This window comes from Siphateles boraxobius, unplaced genomic scaffold, assembly GCF_051911475.1.
Source record: "Siphateles boraxobius isolate OS27281-9 unplaced genomic scaffold, OSU_SipBor_1 11, whole genome shotgun sequence".
Classification (NCBI taxonomy): Eukaryota; Metazoa; Chordata; class Actinopteri; order Cypriniformes; family Leuciscidae; genus Siphateles; species Siphateles boraxobius.
Window position 1 is genome coordinate 15,600,017 of NW_027508711.1, and position 20,879 is coordinate 15,620,895.

The window sequence follows — 20,879 nt, forward strand, 5'->3', positions numbered from 1 at the left end:
TTCTTTCTAACTTATCCATCTTTCTTTCAAACTAATCTATCTATCTTTCTTTTTAACTAATATCTCTTTTTTCAAAAAAATCCATCTTTCTTTCTAACTAATCTTATTTTTTTCTAACTAATCTTTCTTTCTTTTTAACTAATCTATCTATCTTTCTTTCCAACTAATCTATCTTTCTTTCTTACTAACTAATCTATCTATCTTTCTAACTAATCCATCTTTCTTTCTTTCTTTCTTTCGTTCTTTCTTTCTTTCTTTCTTTCTTTCTTTCTTTCTTTCTTTCTATCTTTCTTTCTTTCTTTCTTTCTTTCTTTCTTTCTAAATAATCCATCTTTCTTTCTAACTAATCTATCTATCTTTCTTTCTAACTAATATTTCTTTTTTTCTAACAAATCCATCTTTCTTTCTAACTAATCTTTCTTTCTTTCTAACTAATCTTTATTTCTTTCTAACTAATCTATCTACCTTTCTTTGTTTCTAACTAATCTATCTATCTTTCTTTCTAAGTAATCTATCTATCTTTCTTTGTTTCTAACTAATCTATCTATCTTTCTTTCTAACTAATATATCCATCTATCTTTCTTTCGAACTAATCTTTCTTTCTTTCTAACCAATCTATCTTTCTTTCTTTCTTTCTTTCTAACTAATCTACCTTTCTTTCTAATTAATCTATCATTCTTTCTTTCTAACTAATCTATATTTCTTACTAATCTCTTTCTTTCTTTCTAACTAATCTTTCTTTCTTTCTTTCTTTCTTTCTTTCTTTCTTTCTTTCTTTCTTTCTTTCTTTCTTTCTTTCTTTCTTTCTTTCTTTCTTTCTACTTAATCTATCTATCTTTCTTTCTAACTAATCTATCTATCTTTCTTTCTAACTAATCTATCTTTCTTTCTCTTTCTTTCTTTCTAACTTATCTATCTTCCTTTATTTCTAACTAATCTTTCTTTCTAACTAATCCATCTTTCTTTCTTTCTTTCTTTCTTTCTTTCTTTCTTTCTTTCTTTCTTTCTTTCTTTCTTTCTTTTAGCTAATCCATCTTTCTTTCTAACTAATCTATCTATCTTTCTTTCTAACTAATCTTTCTTTTTTCTAACAAATCCATCTTTCTTTCTAACTAATCTTTATTTCTTTCTAACTAATCTTCCTTTCTTTTTAACTAATCTATCTATCTTTCTTTTTAACTAATTTATCTTTCTTTCTAACTAATCTTTCTTTCTTTCTTTTTTTCTACTTAATCCATCTATCTTTCTTTCTAACTAATCCATCTATCTTTCTTTCTAACTAATCTATCTTTCTTTCTTTCTTTCTTTCTTTCTTTCTTTCTTTCTACTTAATCTATCTTTCTTTCTAACTAATCCATCTTTCTTTCTTTCTTTCTTTCTTTCTTTCTTTCTTTCTTTCTTTCTTTCTTTCTTTCTTTCTAACTAATCCATCTTTCTTTCTGACTAATCTATATATCTTTCTTTCTAACTAATATTTCTTTTTTCTAACAAATCCATCTTTCCTTCTAACTAATCTTTATTTCTTTCTAACTAATCTTTCTTTCTTTTTAACTAATCTATCTATCTATCTTTCTTTCTAACTAATCTATCTATCTTTCTTTCTAACTAATCTTTCTTTCTTTCTAACTAATCTTTCTTTCTTTCTAACTAATCTATCCTTCTTTCTAACTAATCTATCGTTCTTTCTAACTAATCAATCTTTCTTTCTTTCTAACTAATCTTTCTTTCTTTCTTTCTTTCTTTCTTTCTTTCTTTCTACTTAATCTATCTTTATTTCTAACTAATCTATCTATCTTTCCTTCTAACTAATCTATCTTTCTTTCTCTTCCTTTCTTTCTAACTAATCTTTCTTTCCTTCTTTCTTTCTAACTAATCTTTCTTTTTTTCTAACTAATCCATCCATCTTTCTTTCTTTCTTTCTTTCTAACTAATCCATCTTTCTTTCTAACTAATCCATCTTTCTTTCTTTCTAACTAATTTTTCTTTTTTTCTAACAAATCCATCTTTCTTTCTAACTAATCTTTCTTTCTTTCTAACTAATCTTTCTTTCTTACTAATCTATCTATCTTTCTTTCCTTCTAACTAATCTTTCTTTCTTTCTAACTAATCCATCTATCTTTCTTTGTTTCTAACTAATCTTTCTAACTAATCTATCTTTCTTTCTTACTAATCTATCTATCTTTCTTTCTAACTAATCTATCTATCTTTCTAACTAATCTATCTATCTTTCTTTCTTTCTAACTAATCTATCTTTCTTTCTAACTAATCTATCTTTCTTTCTTTCTAACTAATCTATCTTTCTTTCTAACTAATCTTTCTTTCTTTCTAACTAATCTTTCTTTCTTTCTTTCTAACTAATCCGTCTTTCTTTCTAACTAATCTATCTATCTTTCTTTCTAACTAATCTTTCTTTTTTTCTAACAAATCCATCTTTCTTTCTAACAAATCCATCTTTCTTTCTAACTTAGCTATCTTTCTTTCTAAATAATCTATCTATCTTTCTTTCTAAATAATCTATCTATCTTTCTTTCTAACTAATCTCTCTATCTTTCTTTCTAACTAATCTATCTATCTATCTTTCTTTCTATCTAATCTATCTATCTATCTTTCTTTATATCTAATCTAATCTAATCTATCTATCTATCTTTCTTTCTAACTAATCTGTCTTTCTTTCTTTCTAACTAATCTATCTTTCTTTCTAACTAATCTATCTATCTTTCTTTATTTCTTTCTAACTAATCTTTCTTTTTTTCTAACAAATCAATCTTTCTTTCTAACTAATCTTTATTTCTTTCTAACTAATCTTTCTTTCTTTCTTACTAATCTTTCTTTCCAACTAATCCATCTTTCTTTCTTTCTTTCTTTCTTTCTTTCTAACTAATCCATCTTTCTTTCTAACTAATCTATCTATCTTTCTTTCTTTTTAACTAATCTTTCTTTCTTTCTAACTAATCTATCTATCTTTCTTTGTTTCTAAATAATCTTTCTTTCTTTCTAACTAATCTATCTTTCTTTCTTTCTAATCCATTTTTCTCTTTAACAAATCCATCTTTCTTTCTAACTAATCTTTCTTTCTTTCTAACTAATCTTTCTTTCTAACTAATCTTTCTTTCTTTCTAACTAATCTTTCTTTCTTTCTAACTAATCTATCTTTCTTTTTAACTAATCTATCTTTATTTCTTTCTAACTAATCTATCTTTCTTTCTTTCTAACTTATCTATCTTTCTTTCTTTCTAACTAATCTATCTACCTTTCTTTCTAACTAATCTTTGTATCTTTCTTTCTAACTAATATATCTATCTATCTATCTTTCTTTCTAACTAATCTTTCTTTCTTTCTAACTAATCTTTCTTTCTTTCTAACTAATCTTTCTTTCTTTCTAACTAATCTTTCTTTCTTTCTAACTATTCTATCTTTCTTTCTTTGTAACCAATCTATCTTTCTGTGTTTCTAACTAATCTATATATCCTTCTTTTTAACTAATCAATCTATCTTTCTTTCTTTCTATCTAATCTCTATCTTTCTTTCTAACTAATCTATCTTTCTTTCTTTCTAACTAATCTATCTTTCTTTCTAACTAATCTATCTATCTTTCTTTCTTTCTAACTAATTTTTCTTTTTTTCTAACAAATCAATCTTTCTTTCTAACTAATCTTTCTTTCTTTCTAACTAATCTATCTTTCTTTCTAACTAATCTTTCTTTCTTTCTAACTAATCTATCTTTCTTTCTAACTAATCTTTCTTTCTAACTAATCTGTCTTTCTTTCTTTCTAACTAATCTTTCTTTCTTTCTTTCTAACTAATCTTTCTTTCTTTCTTTCTAACTAATCTTTCTTTCTTTCTAACTAATCTATCTTTCTTTCTAAATAATCTTTCTTTCTAATCTATCTTTCTTTCTAACTGATCTTTCTTTCTTTCTTTCTAACTAATCTTTCTTTCTTTCTTTCTAACTAATCTTTCTTTCTAACTAATCTATCTTTCTTTCTTTGTAACTAATCTTTCTTTCTTTCTAACTAATCTATCTTTCTTTCTAACTAATCTTTCTTTCTTTCTAACTAATCTTTCTTTCTTTCTTTCTTATCTATTTTCCTTTCTTTCTAACAAACTAATCTTTCTTTCTTTCTTACTAATCTTTCTTTCTTTCTAAGTAATCCATCTTTCTTTCTTTCTTTCTTTCTTTCTAACTAATCATCTTTCTTTCTTTCTTTCTTTCTAACTAATCCATCTTTCTTTCTTTCTTTCTTTCTAACAAATCCATCTTTCTTTCTAACTAATCCTTCTTTCTTTCTTTCTTTCTTTCTTTCTTTCTTTCTTTCTTTCTTTCTTTCTAACCAATCTTTCTTTCTTTCTAACTAATCTATCTATCAATCTTTCTTTCTTTCTTTCTTTCTAACTAATCTATCTATTTTTCTTTCTTTCTAACTTATCTATCTTTCTTTCTAACTAATCTGTCTTTCTTTCTTTCTAACTAATCTATCTTTCTTTCTAACTAATCTATCTATCTTTCTTTATTTCTTTCTAACTAATCTTTCTTTTTTTCTAACAAATCAATCTTTCTTTCTAACTAATCTTTATTTCTTTCTAACTAATCTTTCTTTCTTTCTTTCTTACTAATCTTTCTTTCTTTCCAACTAATCCATCTTTCTTTCTTTCTTTCTTTCTTTCTTTCTTTCTTTCTTTCTTTCTTTCTTTCTTTCTTTCTTTCTTTCTTTCTTTCTTTCTAACTAATCCATCTTTCTTTCTAACTAATCTATCTATCTTTCTTTCTTTTTAACTAATCTTTCTTTCTTTCTAACTAATCTATCTATCTTTCTTTGTTTCTAAATAATCTTTCTTTCTTTCTAACTAATCTATCTTTCTTTCTTTCTAATCCATCTTTCTATTTAACAAATCCATCTTTCTTTCTAACTAATCTTTCTTTCTTTCTAACTAATCTTTCTTTCTTTCTAACTAATCTTTCTTTCTTTCTAACTAATCTTTCTTTCTTTCTAACTAATCTATCTTTCTTTTTAACTAATCTATCTTTATTTCTTTCTAAGTAATCTATCTTTCTTTCTTTCTAACTTATCTATCTTTCTTTCTTTCTAACTAATCTATCTACCTTTCTTTCTAACTAATCTTTGTATCTTTCTTTCTAACTAATATATCTATCTATCTGTCTTTCTTTCTAACTAATCTTTCTTTCTTTCTAACTAATCTTTCTTTCTTTCTAACTAATCTTTCTTTCTTTCTAACTAATCTTTCTTTCTTTCTAACTATTCTATCTTTCTTTCTTTGTAACCAATCTATCTTTCTGTGTTTCTAACTAATCTATCTATCCTTCTTTCTAACTAATCTATCTATCTTTCTTTCTTTCTATCTAATCTCTATCTTTCTTTCTAACTAATCTATCTTTCTTTCTTTCTAACTAATCTATCTTTCTTTCTAACCAATCTATCTATCTTTCTTTCTTTCTAACTAATTTTTCTTTTTTTCTAACAAATCAATCTTTCTTTCTAACTAATCTTTCTTTCTTTCTAACTAATCTATCTTTCTTTCTTTCTAACTAATCTTTCTTTCTTTCTAACTAATCTATCTTTCTTTCTAACTAATCTTTCTTTCTAACTAATCTGTCTTTCTTTCTTTCTAACTAATCTTTCTTTCTTTCTAACTAATCTTTCTTTCTTTCTTTCTAACTAATCTTTCTTTCTTTCTAACTAATCTATCTTTCTTTCTAAATAATCTTTCTTTCTAATCTATCTTTCTTTCTAACTGATCTTTCTTTCTTTCTAACTAATCTTTCTTTCTTTCTTTCTAACTAATCTTTCTTTCTAACTAATCTATCTTTCTTTCTTTGTAACTAATCTTTCTTTCTTTCTAACTAATATATCTTTCTTTCTAACTAATCTTTCTTTCTTTCTAACTAATCTTTCTTTCTTTCTTTCTTATCTATTTTCCTTTCTTTCTAACAAACTAATCTTTCTTTCTTTCTTACTAATCTTTCTTTCTTTCTAAGTAATCCATCTTTCTTTCTTTCTTTCTTTCTTTCTAACTAATCATCTTTCTTTCTTTCTTTCTAACTAATCCATCGTTCTTTCTTTCTTTCTAACAAATCCATCTTTCTTTCTAACTAATCCTTCTTTCTTTCTTTCTTTCTTTCTTTCTTTCTTTCTTTCTTTCTTTCTTTCTTTCTTTCTTTCTTTCTTTCTTTCTAACCAATCTTTCTTTCTTTCTAACTAATCTATCTATCAATCTTTCTTTCTTTCTTTCTAACTAATCTATCTATTTTTCTTTCTTTCTAACTTATCTATCTTTCTTTCTAACTAATCTATCTTTCTTTCTCACTAATCTATCTTTTTTCTTTCTAACTAATCTATCTTTTTTCTTTCTAAATAATCTTTCTAACTAATCTATCTTTCTTTCTTAACTACTCTATCTTTCTTTCTTTCTTTCTTTCTTTCTTTCTTTCAAATCGATCTTTCTGTCTTTCTAACTAATGTTTCTTTCTATCTATCTTTCTTTCCAACTAATCTTTCTTTCTATCTATCTTTCTTTCTAACTAATCTTTCTTTCTATCTATCTTTCTAACAAATCTTTCTTTCTAACTAATCTTTCTTTCTATCTATCTTTCTAACTAATCTTAATTTCTAATCTATCTTTCTTTCTTTCTAACTAATCTTTAAACTTTAAATACTTTAAACTTATTCAAACTCTCTGGTCCGGCTTTCTCAAGCCAACTTAAAGTTTGTCTCATCAAACTTTTTTTTCTAGTTATTATTCTTTTTTTTTTCTCAACCAACATTTTCTGACTCTAACTCCTCCTAGAGTTTTAACTCTACAAACTCCAAACTCGGGTCAGACCTTCAGACTGTTTTGACTCGAGTTGCTATATCTTTTCAGACTGATTTGACTTTCAGTTTTCTTAAAAATTAGTATTAAAAACCATAAAAATCCCATTGACTTTCATTGCAACAGTTCAAATTGAGCCAAGGCTACGGTGGCCCAGTAGTGTACAACACAAAAACTCAAATCTAAACTCCCTAGATTCAATTAAACAACCATTCTATATGTACTAATGAACTTATCTATCTATCTATCTATCTATCTATCTATCTATCTATCTATCTATCTATCTATCTATCTATCTATCTATCTATCTAATAATCTTTCTTTCTTTCTAACTAATCTTTTTTCTTTCTAACTAATCTATCTATCTTTCTAACAAATTTTTCGGTAACACTTTACGGTAAGGGTACATGAATTATCATGAATTCATGTATAAATTCATGCATGAATTCTGCATTCATTCATGCATTAATATCTCATGAATCATCAGGAACTAACACGAGTTCAACGTTTTTCATTCATGATTTCATGGATGAACAACACCTTAATTAAAACATTAACTAAGATGAGCACATCATCATGAATTATGATTTACTACGCATGATCATTATGTTTTCTTTGTTCTTTGGCTAGGTCAGTGACCTAGTCACCACTTTAGTTGAAGGGCCACACACATGATGAAGTCATTGGTAGATAATGCTTAGTTAATGATGACTACTGTATTGGACAGACCCCAAAATAGACCAATCACAACTCATAGCACACAAATTCTGTTGACATTCAAATACAGTAGTCATCATTAACTAAGCATTATCTATCAATGACTTCATCATGTGTGTGGCCCCTCAACTAAAGTGGTGACTAGTCCTTTGAAACACTGATGAACAATGTGCTATTAATGGTGGCATTACTGTGAACAAAGAAAACATCATGATCATGCGAAATAAATCATAATTCATGATAATGTGCTCATCTTAGTTAATGTTTTAATTAAGGTGTTGTTCATCCATGAAATCATGAATGAAAAACGTTGAACTCGTGTTAGTTCCTGATGATTCATGAAATATTAATGCATGAATGAATGCAGAATTCATGCATGAATTTATATATGAATTCATGATAATTCATGTACCCTTACCGTAAAGTGTTACCAATTTTTCTTTCTTTCTTTCTTTCTTTCTTTCTTTCTTTCTTTCTTTCTTTCTTTCTTTCTTTCTTTCTTTCTTTCTTTCTTTCTTTCTTTCTTTCTTTCTACTTAATCTATCTTTCTTTCTAACTAAGCTATCTTTCTTTCTCTTTCTTTCTAACTAATCTTTCTTTCTAACTAATTCATCTTTCTTTCTTTTTTTCTTTCTTTCTAACTTATCCATCTTTCTTTCTAACTAATCTATCTATCTTTCTTTTTAACTAATATTTCTTTTTTCTAAAAAATCCATCTTTCTTTCTAACTAATCTTATTTTTTTCTAACTAATCTTTCTTTCTTTTTAACTAATCTATCTATCTTTCTTTCCAACTAATCTATCTTTCTTTCTTTCTAACTAATCTATCTATCTTTCTAACTAATCCATCGTTCTTTCTTTCTTTCTTTCTTTCTTTCTTTCTTTCTTTCTAAATAATCCATCTTTCTTTCTAACTAATCTATCTATCTTTCTTTCTAACTAATATTTCTTTTTTTCTAACAAATCCATCTTTCTTTCTAACTAATCTTTCTTTCTTTCTAACTAATCTTTATTTCTTTCTAACTAATCTATCTATCTTTCTTTGTTTCTAACTAATCTATCTATCTTTCTTTCTAAGTAATCTATCTATCTTTCTTTGTTTCTAACTAATCTATCTATCTTTCTTTCTAACTAATATATCTATCTATCTTTCTTTCGAACTAATCTTTATTTCTTTCTAACCAATCTATCTTTCTTTCTTTCTAACTAATCTATCTTTCTTTCTAATTAATCTATCTTTCTTTCTTTCTAACTATTCTATATTTCTTACTAATCTCTTTCTTTCTTTCTAACTAATCTTTCTTTCTTTCTTTCTTTTTTTCTTTCTTTCTTTCTTTCTTTCTTTCTTTCTTTCTTTCTTTCTTTCTTTCTTTCTTTCTTTCTTTCTTTCTTTATTTCTTTCTTTCTAACCAATCTTTCTTTCTTTCTAACTAATCTATCTATCAATCTTTCTTTCTTTCTTTCTAACTAATCTATCTATTTTTCTTTCTTTCTAACTTATCTATCTTTCTTTCTAACTAATCTATCTTTCTTTCTCACTAATCTATCTTTTTTCTTTCTAACTAATCTATCTTTTTTCTTTCTAAATAATCTTTCTAACTAATCTATCTTTCTTTCTTAACTACTCTATCTTTCTTTCTTTCTTTCTTTCTTTCAAATCGATCTTTCTGTCTTTCTAACTAATGTTTCTTTCTATCTATCTTTCTTTCTTTCTAACTTATCTATCTTTCTTTCTTTCTAACTAATCTATCTACCTTTCTTTCTAACTAATCTTTGTATCTTTCTTTCTAACTAATCTATCTATCTATCTATCTTTCTTTCTAACTAATCTTTCTTTCTTTCTAACTAATCTTTCTTTCTTTCTAACTAATCTTTCTTTCTTTCTAACTAATCTTTCTTTCTTTCTAACTATTCTATCTTTCTTTCTTTGTAATCAATCTATCTTTCTGTGTTTCTAACTAATCTATCTATCCTTCTTTCTAACTAATCTATCTATCTTTCTTTCTTTCTATCTAATCTCTATCTTTCTTTCTAACTAATCTATCTATCTTTCTTTCTTTCTAACTAATTTTTCTTTTTTTCTAACAAATTCATCTTTCTTTCTAACTAATCTTTCTTTCTTTCTAACTAATCTATCTTTCTTTCTTTCTAACTAATCTTTCTTTCTTTCTAACTAATCTATCTTTCTTTCTAACTAATCTTTCTTTCTAACTAATCTGTCTTTCTTTCTTTCTAACTAATCTTTCTTTCTTTCTAACTAATCTTTCTTTCTTTCTTTCTAACTAATCTTTCTTTCTTTCTAACTAATCTATCTTTCTTTCTAAATAATCTTTCTTTCTAATCTATCTTTCTTTCTAACTGATCTTTCTTTCTTTCTAACTAATCTTTCTTTCTTTCTTTCTAACTAATCTTTCTTTCTAACTAATCTATCTTTCTTTCTTTGTAACTAATCTTTCTTTCTTTCTAACTAATCTATCTTTCTTTCTAACTAATCTTTCTTTCTTTCTAACTAATCTTTCTTTCTTTCTTTCTTATCTATTTTCCTTTCTTTCTTTCTTATCTATTTTCCTTTCTTTCTAACAAACTAATCTTTCTTTCTTTCTTACTAATCTTTCTTTCTTTCTAAGTAATCCATCTTTCTTTCTTTCTTTCTTTCTTTCTAACTAATCATCTTTCTTTCTTTCTTTCTAACTAATCCATCTTTCTTTCTTTCTTTCTAACAAATCCATCTTTCTTTCTAACTAATCCTTCTTTCTTTCTTTCTTTCTTTCTTTCTTTCTTTCTTTCTAACCAATCTTTCTTTCTTTCTAACTAATCTATCTATCAATCTTTCTTTCTTTCTTTCTTTCTAACTAATCTATCTATTTTTCTTTCTTTCTAACTTATCTATCTTTCTTTCTAACTAATCTATCTTTCTTTCTCACTAATCTATCTTTTTTCTTTCTAACTAATCTATCTTTTTTCTTTCTAAATAATCTTTCTAACTAATCTATCTTTCTTTCTTAACTACTCTATCTTTCTTTCTTTCTTTCTTTCTTTCTTTCTTTCTTTCAAATCGATCTTTCTGTCTTTCTAACTAATGTTTCTTTCTATCTATCTTTCTTTCCAACTAATCTTTCTTTCTATCTATCTTTCTTTCTAACTAATCTTTCTTTCTATCTATCTTTCTAACAAATCTTTCTTTCTAACTAATCTTTCTTTCTATCTATCTTTCTAACTAATCTTAATTTCTAATCTATCTTTCTTTCTTTCTAACTAATCTTTCTTTCTTTCTAACTAATCTCTTTCATTGAAACTAATCTTTCTATCTATATATTATTTATCTATCTTTCTACCTAATCTTTCCTTTCTAACCAATCGTTTTCTTTCTTTCTAACTATTCTTTCTTTCTAACTAATCCATCTATCAAACTTAGAACTACTTTAAACTTCAAACTACTTTAAACTTATTCAAACTCTCTGGTCCGGCTTTCTCAAGCCAACTTAAAGTTTGTCTCATCAAACTTTTTTTTCTAGTTATTATTCTTTTTTTTTTTCTCAACCAAAATTTTCTGACTCTAACTCCTCCTAGAGTTTTAACTCTACAAACTCCAAACTCGGGTCAGACCTTCAGACTGTTTTGACTCGAGTTGCTATATCTTTTCAGACTGATTTGACTTTCAGTTTTCTTAAAAATTAGTATTAAAAACCATAAAAATCCCATTGACTTTCATTGCAACAGTTCAAATTGAGCCAAGGCTACGGTGGCCCAGTAGTGTACAACACAAAAACTCAAATCTAAACTCCCTAGATTCAATTAAACAACCATTCTATATGTACTAATGAACTTATCTATCTATCTATCTATCTATCTATCTATCTATCTATCTATCTATCTATCTATCTATCTATCTATCTAATAATCTTTCTTTCTTTCTAACTAATCTTTTTTCTTTCTAACTAATCTATCTATCTTTCTAACAAATTTTTCGGTAACACTTTACGGTAAGGGTACATGAATTATCATGAATTCATGTATAAATTCATGCATGAATTCTGCATTCATTCATGCATTAATATCTCATGAATCATCAGGAACTAACACGAGTTCAACGTTTTTCATTCATGATTTCATGGATGAACAACACCTTAATTAAAACATTAACTAAGATGAGCACATTCATGAATTATGATTTACTACGCATGATCATTATGTTTTCTTTGTTCTTTGGCTAGGTCAGTGACCTAGTCACCACTTTAGTTGAAGGGCCACACACATGATGAAGTCATTGGTAGATAATGCTTAGTTAATGATGACTACTGTATTGGACAGACCCCAAAATAGACCAATCACAACTCATAGCACACAAATTCTGTTGACATTCAAATACAGTAGTCATCATTAACTAAGCATTATCTATCAATGACTTCATCATGTGTGTGGCCCCTCAACTAAAGTGGTGACTAGTCCTTTGAAACACTGATGAACAATGTGCTATTAATGGTGGCATAACTGTGAACAAAGAAAACATCATGATCATGCGAAATAAATCATAATTCATGATAATGTGCTCATCTTAGTTAATGTTTTAATTAAGGTGTTGTTCATCCATGAAATCATGAATGAAAAACGTTGAACTCGTGTTAGTTCCTGATGATTCATGAAATATTAATGCATGAATGAATGCAGAATTCATGCATGAATTTATATATGAATTCATGATAATTCATGTACCCTTACCGTAAAGTGTTACCAATTTTTCTTTCTTTCTTTCTTTCTTTCTTTCTTTCTTTCTTTCTTTCTTTCTTTCCTTCTTTCTTTCTTTCTTTCTTTCTACTTAATCTATCTTTCTTTCTAACTAAGCTATCTTTCTTTCTCTTTCTTTCTAACTAATCTTTCTTTCTAACTAATTCATCTTTCTTTCTTTTTTCTTTCTTTCTAACTTATCCATCTTTCTTTCTAACTAATCTATCTATCTTTCTTTTTAACTAATATTTCTTTTTTCTAAAAAATCCATCTTTCTTTCTAACTAATCTTATTTTTTTTCTAACTAATCTTTCTTTCTTTTTAACTAATCTATCTATCTTTCTTTCCAACTAATCTATCTTTCTTTCTTTCTAACTAATCTATCTATCTTTCTAACTAATCCATCTTTCTTTCTTTCTTTCTTTCTTTCTTTCTTTCTTTCTTTCTTTCTTTCTTTCTAAATAATCCATCTTTCTTTCTAACTAATCTATCTATCTTTCTTTCTAACTAATATTTCTTTTTTTCTAACAAATCCATCTTTCTTTCTAACTAATCTTTCTTTCTTTCTAACTAATCTTTATTTCTTTCTAACTAATCTATCTATCTTTCTTTGTTTCTAACTAATCTATCTATCTTTCTTTCTAAGTAATCTATCTATCTTTCTTTTTTTCTAACTAATCTATCTATCTTTCTTTCTAACTAATATATCTTTCTTTCTAATTAATATATCTGTCACGGTATACTATTCTCTGGTTCCTTCTCGTCTCGTGTTTATGTTGTGGTATGAATGCACGTGCGTTGTGGGCGTGAGTGTGATGTCATTACCTGATCCGCTCCAGCTGATCATCATATCACCACCAGCTGCAGTCCATTTCCTCACCCTATTTATACTCACCGGTTTTTGTCCTCTTTGTCAGATCGTTGTTTGATGTCTCCTGTGTCGGTGTTCCAGTCCTGTCATCCCGCTCGTCCGGTGTTCGTGTTCTTCGTGGATTGTCGTTTCGTTGTGGATTATCGTTTGGGTTGTGTGGATTCCGTCTTCTGTGTTTCACCACTTCACGGTTCCTGTCATCACTTCTGGCCATCGAAGTCCCTGCGCTACCATTCCACGCCCGTGTCATTGTTTTGGTCATTAAATAATTGAGTTACTTGCTATTGCTTCCTGTGTTCTGTTCCCCGCCATGACAATATCTTTCTTTCTTTCTAACTATTCAATATTTCTTACTAATCTCTTTCTTTCTTTCTTTCTTTCTTTCTTTCTTTCTTTCTTTCTTTCTTTCTTTCTTTCTTTCTTTCTTTCTTTCTTTCTTTCTTTCTTTCTTTCTACTTAATCTATCTATCTTTCTTTCTAACTAATTTATCTATCTTTCTTTCTAACTAATCTATCTTTCTTTCTTTCTTTCTTTCTTTCTTTCTTTCTAACTTATCTATCTTCCTTTATTTCTAACTAATCTTTCTTTCTAACTAATCCATCTTTCTTTCTTTCTTTCTTTCTTTCTTTCTTTCTATCTTTCTTTCTTTCTTTTTTTCTTTTAGCTAATTCATCTTTCTTTCTAACTAATCTATCTATCTTTCTTTCTAACTAATCTTTCTTTTTTCTAACAAATCCATCTTTCTTTCTAACTAATCTTTATTTTTTTCTAACTAATCTTTCTTTCTTTTTAACTAATCTATCTATCTTTCTTTTTAACTAATTTATCTTTCTTTCTAACTAATCTTTCTTTCTTTCTTTTTTCTACTTAATCTATCTATCTTTCTTTCTAACTAATCTATCTATCTTTCTTTCTAACTAATCTATCTTTCTTTCTTTCTTTCTTTTTTTCTTTCTTTCTACTTAATCTATCTTTCTTTCTAACTAATCCATCTTTATTTCTTTCTTTCTTCCTTTATTTCTTTCTTTCTACTTAATCTATATTTCTTTCTAACTAAGCTATCTTTCTTTCTCTTTCTTTCTTTCTAACTAATCTTTCTTTCTAACTAATTCATCTTTCTTTCTTTTTTTCTTTCTTTCTAACTTATCCATCTTTCTTTCTAACTAATCTATCCATCTTTCTTTTTAACTAATATCTCTTTTTTCTAAAAAATCCATCTTTCTTTCTAACTAATCTTATTTTTTTCTAACTAATCTTTCTTTCTTTCTAACTAATCTATCTTTCTTTCTAATTAATATATCTTTCTTTCTTTCTAACTATTCTATATTTCTTACTAATCTCTTTCTTTCTTTCTAACTAATCTTTCTTTCTTTCTTTCTTTATTTTTTTCTTTCTTTCTTTCTTTCTTTCTTTCTTTCTTTCTTTCTTTCTTTCTTTCTTTCTTTCTTTCTACTTAATCTATCTATCTTTCTTTCTAACTAATCTATCTATCTTTCTTTCTAACTAATCTATCTTTCTTTCTTTCTTTCTTTCTTTCTTTCTAACTTATCTATCTTCCTTTATTTCTAACTAATCTTTCTTTCTAACTAATCCATCTTTCTTTCTTTCTTTCTTTCTTTCTTTCTTTCTTTCTATCTTTCTTTCTTTCTTTCTTTCTTTTAGCTAATTCATCTTTCTTTCTAACTAATCTATCTATCTTTCTTTCTAACTAATCTTTCTTTTTTCTAACACATCCATCTTTCTTTCTAACTAATCTTTATTTCTTTCTAACTAATCTTTCTTTCTTTTTAACTAATCTATCTATCTTTCTTTTTAACTAATTTATCTTTCTTTCTAACTAATCTTTCTTTCTTTCTTTTTTTCTACTTAATCTATCTATCTTTCTTTCTAACTAATCTATCTATCTTTCTTTCTAACTAATCTATCTTTCTTTCTTTCTTTCTTTCTTTCTTTCTTTCTTTCTACTTAATCTATCTTTCTTTCTAACTAATCCATCTTTATTTCTTTCTTTCTTCCTTTATTTCTTTCTTTCTACTTAATCTATATTTCTTTCTAACTAATCTATCTATCTTTCTTTCTAACTAATCTTTCTTTTTTCTAACAAATCCATCTTTCTTTCTAACTAATCTTTATTTCTTTCTAACTAATCTTTCTTTCTTTTTAACTAATCTATCTATCTTTCTTTTTAACTAATTTATCTTTCTTTCTAACTAATCTTTCTTTCTTTCTTTTTTTCTACTTAATCTATCTATCTTTCTTTCTAACTAATCTATCTATCTTTCTTTCTAACTAATCTATCTTTCTTTCTTTCTTTCTTTCTTTCTACTTAATCTATCTTTCTTTCTAACTAATCCATCTTTATTTCTTTCTTTCTTCCTTTATTTCTTTCTTTCTACTTAATCTATATTTCTTTCTAACTAAGCTATCTTTCTTTCTCTTTCTTTCTTTCTAACTAATCTTTCTTTCTAACTTATCCATCTTTCTTTCTAACTAATCTATCCATCTTTCTTTTTAACTAATATCTCTTTTTTCTAAAAAATCCATCTTTCTTTGTAACTAATCTTATTTTTTTCTAACTAATCTTTCTTTCTTTTTAACTAATCTATCTATCTTTCTTTTCAACTAATCTATCTTTCTTTCTTTCTAACTAATCTATCTATCTTTCTAACTAATCCATCTTTCTTTCTTTCTTTCTTTCTTTCTTTCTTTCTTTCTTTCTTTCTTTCTTTCTTTCTTTCTAAATAATCCATCTTTCTTTCTAACTAATCTATCTATCTTTCTTTCTAACTAATATTTCTTTTTTTTCTAACAAATCCATCTTTCTTTCTAACTAATCTTTCTTTCTTTCTAACTAATCTTTATTTCTTTCTAACTAATCTATCTATCTTTCTTTGTTTCTAACTAATCTATCTATCTTTCTTTCTAAGTAATCTATCTATCTTTCTTTGTTTCTAACTAATCTATCTATCTTTCTTTCTAACTAATATATCTATCTATCTTTCTTTCGAACTAATCTTTCTTTCTTTCTAACCAATCTATCTTTCATTCTTTCTTTCTTTCTAACTAATCTATCTTTCTTTCTAATTAATCTATCTTTCTTTCTTTCTAACTAATCTATATTTCTTACTAATCTCTTTCTTTCTTTCTAAATAATCTTTCTTTCTTTCTTTCTTTCTTTTTTCTTTCTTTCTTTCTTTCTTTCTTTCTTTCTTTCTTTCTTTCTTTCTACTTAATCTATCTATCTTTCTTTCTAACTAATCTATCTATCTTTCTTTCTAACTAATCTATCTTTCTTTCTCTTTCTTTCTTTCTAACTTATCTATCTTCCTTTATTTCTAACTAATCTTTCTTTCTAACTAATCCATCTTTCTTTCTTTCTTTCTTTCTTTCTTTCTTTCTTTCTTTCTTTCTTTCTTTCTTTCTTTCTTTCTTTCTTTCTTTCTTTCTTTCTTTCTTTCTTTAGCTAATCCATCTTTCTTTCTAACTAATCTATCTATCTTTCTTTCTAACTAATCTTTCTTTTTTCTAACAAATCCATCTTTCTTTCTAACTAATCTTTATTTCTTTCTAACTAATCTTTCTTTCTTTTTAACTAATCTATCTATCTTTCTTTTTAACTAATTTATCTTTCTTTCTAACTAATCTTTCTTTCTTTCTTTTTTTCTACTTAATCTATCTATCTTTCTTTCTAACTAATCTATCTATCTTTCTTTCTAATCTATCTTTCTTTTTCTTTCTTTCTACTTAATCTATCTTTCTTTCTAACTAATCCATCTTTCTTTCTTTCTTTCTTTTTTCTTTCTTTCTTTCTTTCTTTCTTTCTTTCTTTCTTTCTTTCTTTCTTTCTTTCTTTCTTTCTTTCTTTCTAACTAATCCATCTTTCTTTCTGACTAATCTATGTATCTTTCTTTCTAACTAATATTTCTTTTTTCTAACAAATCCATCTTTCCTTCTAACTAATCTTTATTTCTTTCTAACTAATCTTTCTTTCTTTTTAACTAATCTATCTATCTTTCTTTCTAACTAATCTATCTATCTTTCTTTTTAACTAATCTTTCTTTCTTTCTAACTAATCTTTCTTTCTTTCTAACTAATCTATTCTTCTTTCTAACTAATCTATCTTTCTTTCTAACTAATCAATCTTTCTTTCTTTCTTTCTTTCTTTCTTTCTAACTAATCTTTCTTTCTTTCTACTTAATCTATCTTTATTTCTAACTAATCTATCTATCTTTCCTTCTAACTAATCTATCTTTCTTTCTCTTCCTTTCTTTCTAACTAATCTTTCTTTCTTTCTTTCTTTCTTTCTTTCTAACTAATCTTTCTTTTTTTCTAAATAATCCATCCATATTTCTTTCTTTCTTTCTTTCTTTCTTTCTTTCTAACTAATCCATCTTTCTTTCTAACTAATCCATCTTTCTTTCTTTCTAACTAATTTTTCTTTTTTTCTAACAAATCCATCTTTCTTTCTAACTAATCTTTATTTCTTTCTAACTAATCTTTCTTTCAGCTAATCTATCTATCTTTCTTTCTTTCTAACTAATCTTTCTTTCTTTCTAACTAATCCATCTATCTTTCTTTGTTTCTAACTAATCTTTCTAACTAATCTATCTTTCTTTCTTACTAATCTATCTATCTTTCTTTCTAACTAATCTATCTATCTTTCTAACTAATCTATCTATCTTTCTTTCTTTCTAACTAATCTTTCTTTCTTTCTAACTAATCTATCTATCTTTCTTTCTAACTGATCTTTCTTTCTTTCTTTCTAACTAATCCGTCTTTCTTTCTAACTAATCTATCTATCTTTCTTTCTAACTAATCTTTCTTTTTTTCTAACAAATCCATCTTTCTTTCTAACAAATCCATCTTTCTTTCTAACTTAGCTATCTTTCTTTCTAAATAATCTATCTATCTTTCTTTCTAAATAATCTATCTATCTTTCTTTCTTTCTAACTAATCTTTCTTTCTTTCTAACTAATCCATCTATCTTTCTTTGTTTCTAACTAATCTTTCTAACTAATCTATCTTTCTTTCTTACTAATCTATCTTTCTTTCTTTCTAACTAATATATCTATCTTTCTAACTAATCTATCTATCTTTCTTTCTTTCTAACTAATCTTTCTTTCTTTCTAACTAATCTATCTCTCTTTCTTTCTAACTAATCTATCTATCTTTCTTTCTAACTAATCTTTCTTTCTTTCTTTCTTTCTAACTAATCCGTCTTTCTTTCTAACTAATCTATCTATCTTTCTTTCTAACTAATCTTTCTTTTTTTCTAACAAATCCATCTTTCTTTCTAACAAATCCATCTTTCTTTCTAACTTAGCTATCTTTCTTTCTAAATAATCTATCTATCTTTCTTTCTAAATAATCTATCTATCTTTCTTTCTAAATAATCTCTCTATCTTTCTTTCTAACTAATCTATCTATCTATCTTTCTTTCTATCTAATCTATCTATCTATCTTTTTTTCTATCTAATCTAATCTATCTATCTATCTTTCTTTCTAACTAATCTGTCTTTCTTTCTAACTAATCTATCTTTCTTTCTAACTAATCTTTCTTTTTTTCTAACAAATCCATCATTCTTTCTAACAAATCCATCTTTCTTTCTAACTTAGCTATCTTTCTTTCTAAATAATCTATCTATCTTTCTTTCTAAATAATCTATCTATCTTTATTTCTAAATAATCTCTCTATCTTTCTTTCTAACCAATCTATCTATCTATCTTTCTTTCTATCTAATCTATCTATCTATCTTTTTTTCTATCTAATCTAATCTATCTATCTATCTTTCTTTCTAACTAATCTGTCTTTCTTTCTAACTAATCTATCTTTCTTTCTAACTAATCTTTCTTTTTTTCTAACAAATCCATCATTCTTTCTAACAAATCCATCTTTCTTTCTAACTTAGCTATCTTTCTTTCTAAATAATCTATCTATCTTTCTTCCTAAATAATCTATCTATCTTTCTTTCTAACTAATCTCTCTATCTTTCTTTCTAACTAATCTATCTATCTATCTTTCTTTCTATCTAATCTATCTATCTATCTTTCTTTCTATCTAATCTAATCTATCTATCTATCTTTCTTTCTAACTAATCTGTCTTTCTTTCTAACTAATCTTTCTTTCTTTCTAACTAATCTTTCTTTCTTTCTATCTAATCTCTATCTTTCTTTCTAACTAATCTATCTTTCTTTCTAGCTAATCTATCTATCTTTCTTTCTTTCTAACTAATATTTCTTTTTTTCTAACAAATCAATCTTTCTTTCTAACTAATCTTTCTTTCTTTCTAACTAATCTTTCTTTCTAACTAATCTATCTATCTTTCTTTGTTTCTAATTAATCTTTCTTTCTAACTAATCCATCTTTCTTTCTTTCTTTCTTTCTTTCTAACTAATCCATCTTTCTTTCTTTCTAACTAATCTTTCTTTCTTCTAACTAATCTTTCTTTTTCTTTCTAACTAATCTATCTTTCTTTCTAACTAATCTATATCCTTTCTTTCTTTCTAACTAATCTTTCTAACTAATCTTTCTTTTATTGAAACCAATCTTTCTATCTATCTAACTAACCTTTCTTTTCTTTCTAACTGTTATGAACTGCTCCGAGACTTGGAGGTGAAGATCCAAATGCAGCTTTATTATAGAATAGTCAAACAGGCAGGGATCAACAACAGCAAAACAGGGCAACGGAGACAAGGCAGAGACAAACCAGATACAAGCAAAGGGTCGAGGCAGGCAGAGAGAATCAGAGTCCAGTGAAACAGTCCAGGGTCAGGGCAGGCAGCAATAATCAGAGTCCAAGAGCAATCCAAAGTCAAAACCAGAAAAACAAACACGGGAAAACGCTCGGAAATGCAGACACACAGTACAACAAGACTTCGCGGTGAGTGAATGAATGAACCTGGTATAAATAGACTGAGACTAGCAGGATGACAAGACACAGGTGAATACAATCAGTGACAAAGAGGTACAGGTGAATGTGATGAGTGATGATGAGTCCAGGCAGTGAGTATGGGAAATGTAGTTTGTGAGGAAGTGATCATAGTCTATTGTGGAGCGCCCTCTGGTGGCTCTGGAGGGCACTCCAGCTGGTGATCGTTACATAGCCCCCCCCCCCAATGAGCGGCTTCCAGACGCTCCAAAACTGTCCAGGTGGGTGGTGGCATGGAGGCGGATCCGGAGGCGGGATGGAGGGCCAGGTTCGTGGAGCAGAAGAGGACCTGGAGACTGCGACAGGACGGAAGGCCAGGGCGGAGCAGACAGTCCATCGGGCGGCCAGGGCGGAGCAGACAGTCCATCGGGCAGCCAGGGCGGAGCAGACAGTCCATCGGGCGGCCAGGGCGAAGTCTTCTGTTATGAACTGCTCCGAGAATTGGAGGTGAAGATCCAAATGCAGCTTTATTATAGAATAGTCAAACAGGCAGGGTTCAACAACAGCAAAACAGGGCAACGGAGACAAGGCAGAGACAAACCAGATACAAGCAAAGGGTCGAGGCAGGCAGAGAGAATCAGAGTCCAGTGAAACAGTCCAGGGTGAGGGCAGGCAGCAATAATCAGAGTCCAAGAGCAATCCAAAGTCAAAACCAGAAAAACAAACACAGGAAAACGCTCGGAAATGCAGACACACAGTACAACAAGACTTCGCGGTGAGTGAATGAATGAACCTGGTATAAATAGACTGAGACTAGCAGGATGACAAGACACAGGTGAATACAATCAGTGACAAAGAGGTACAGGTG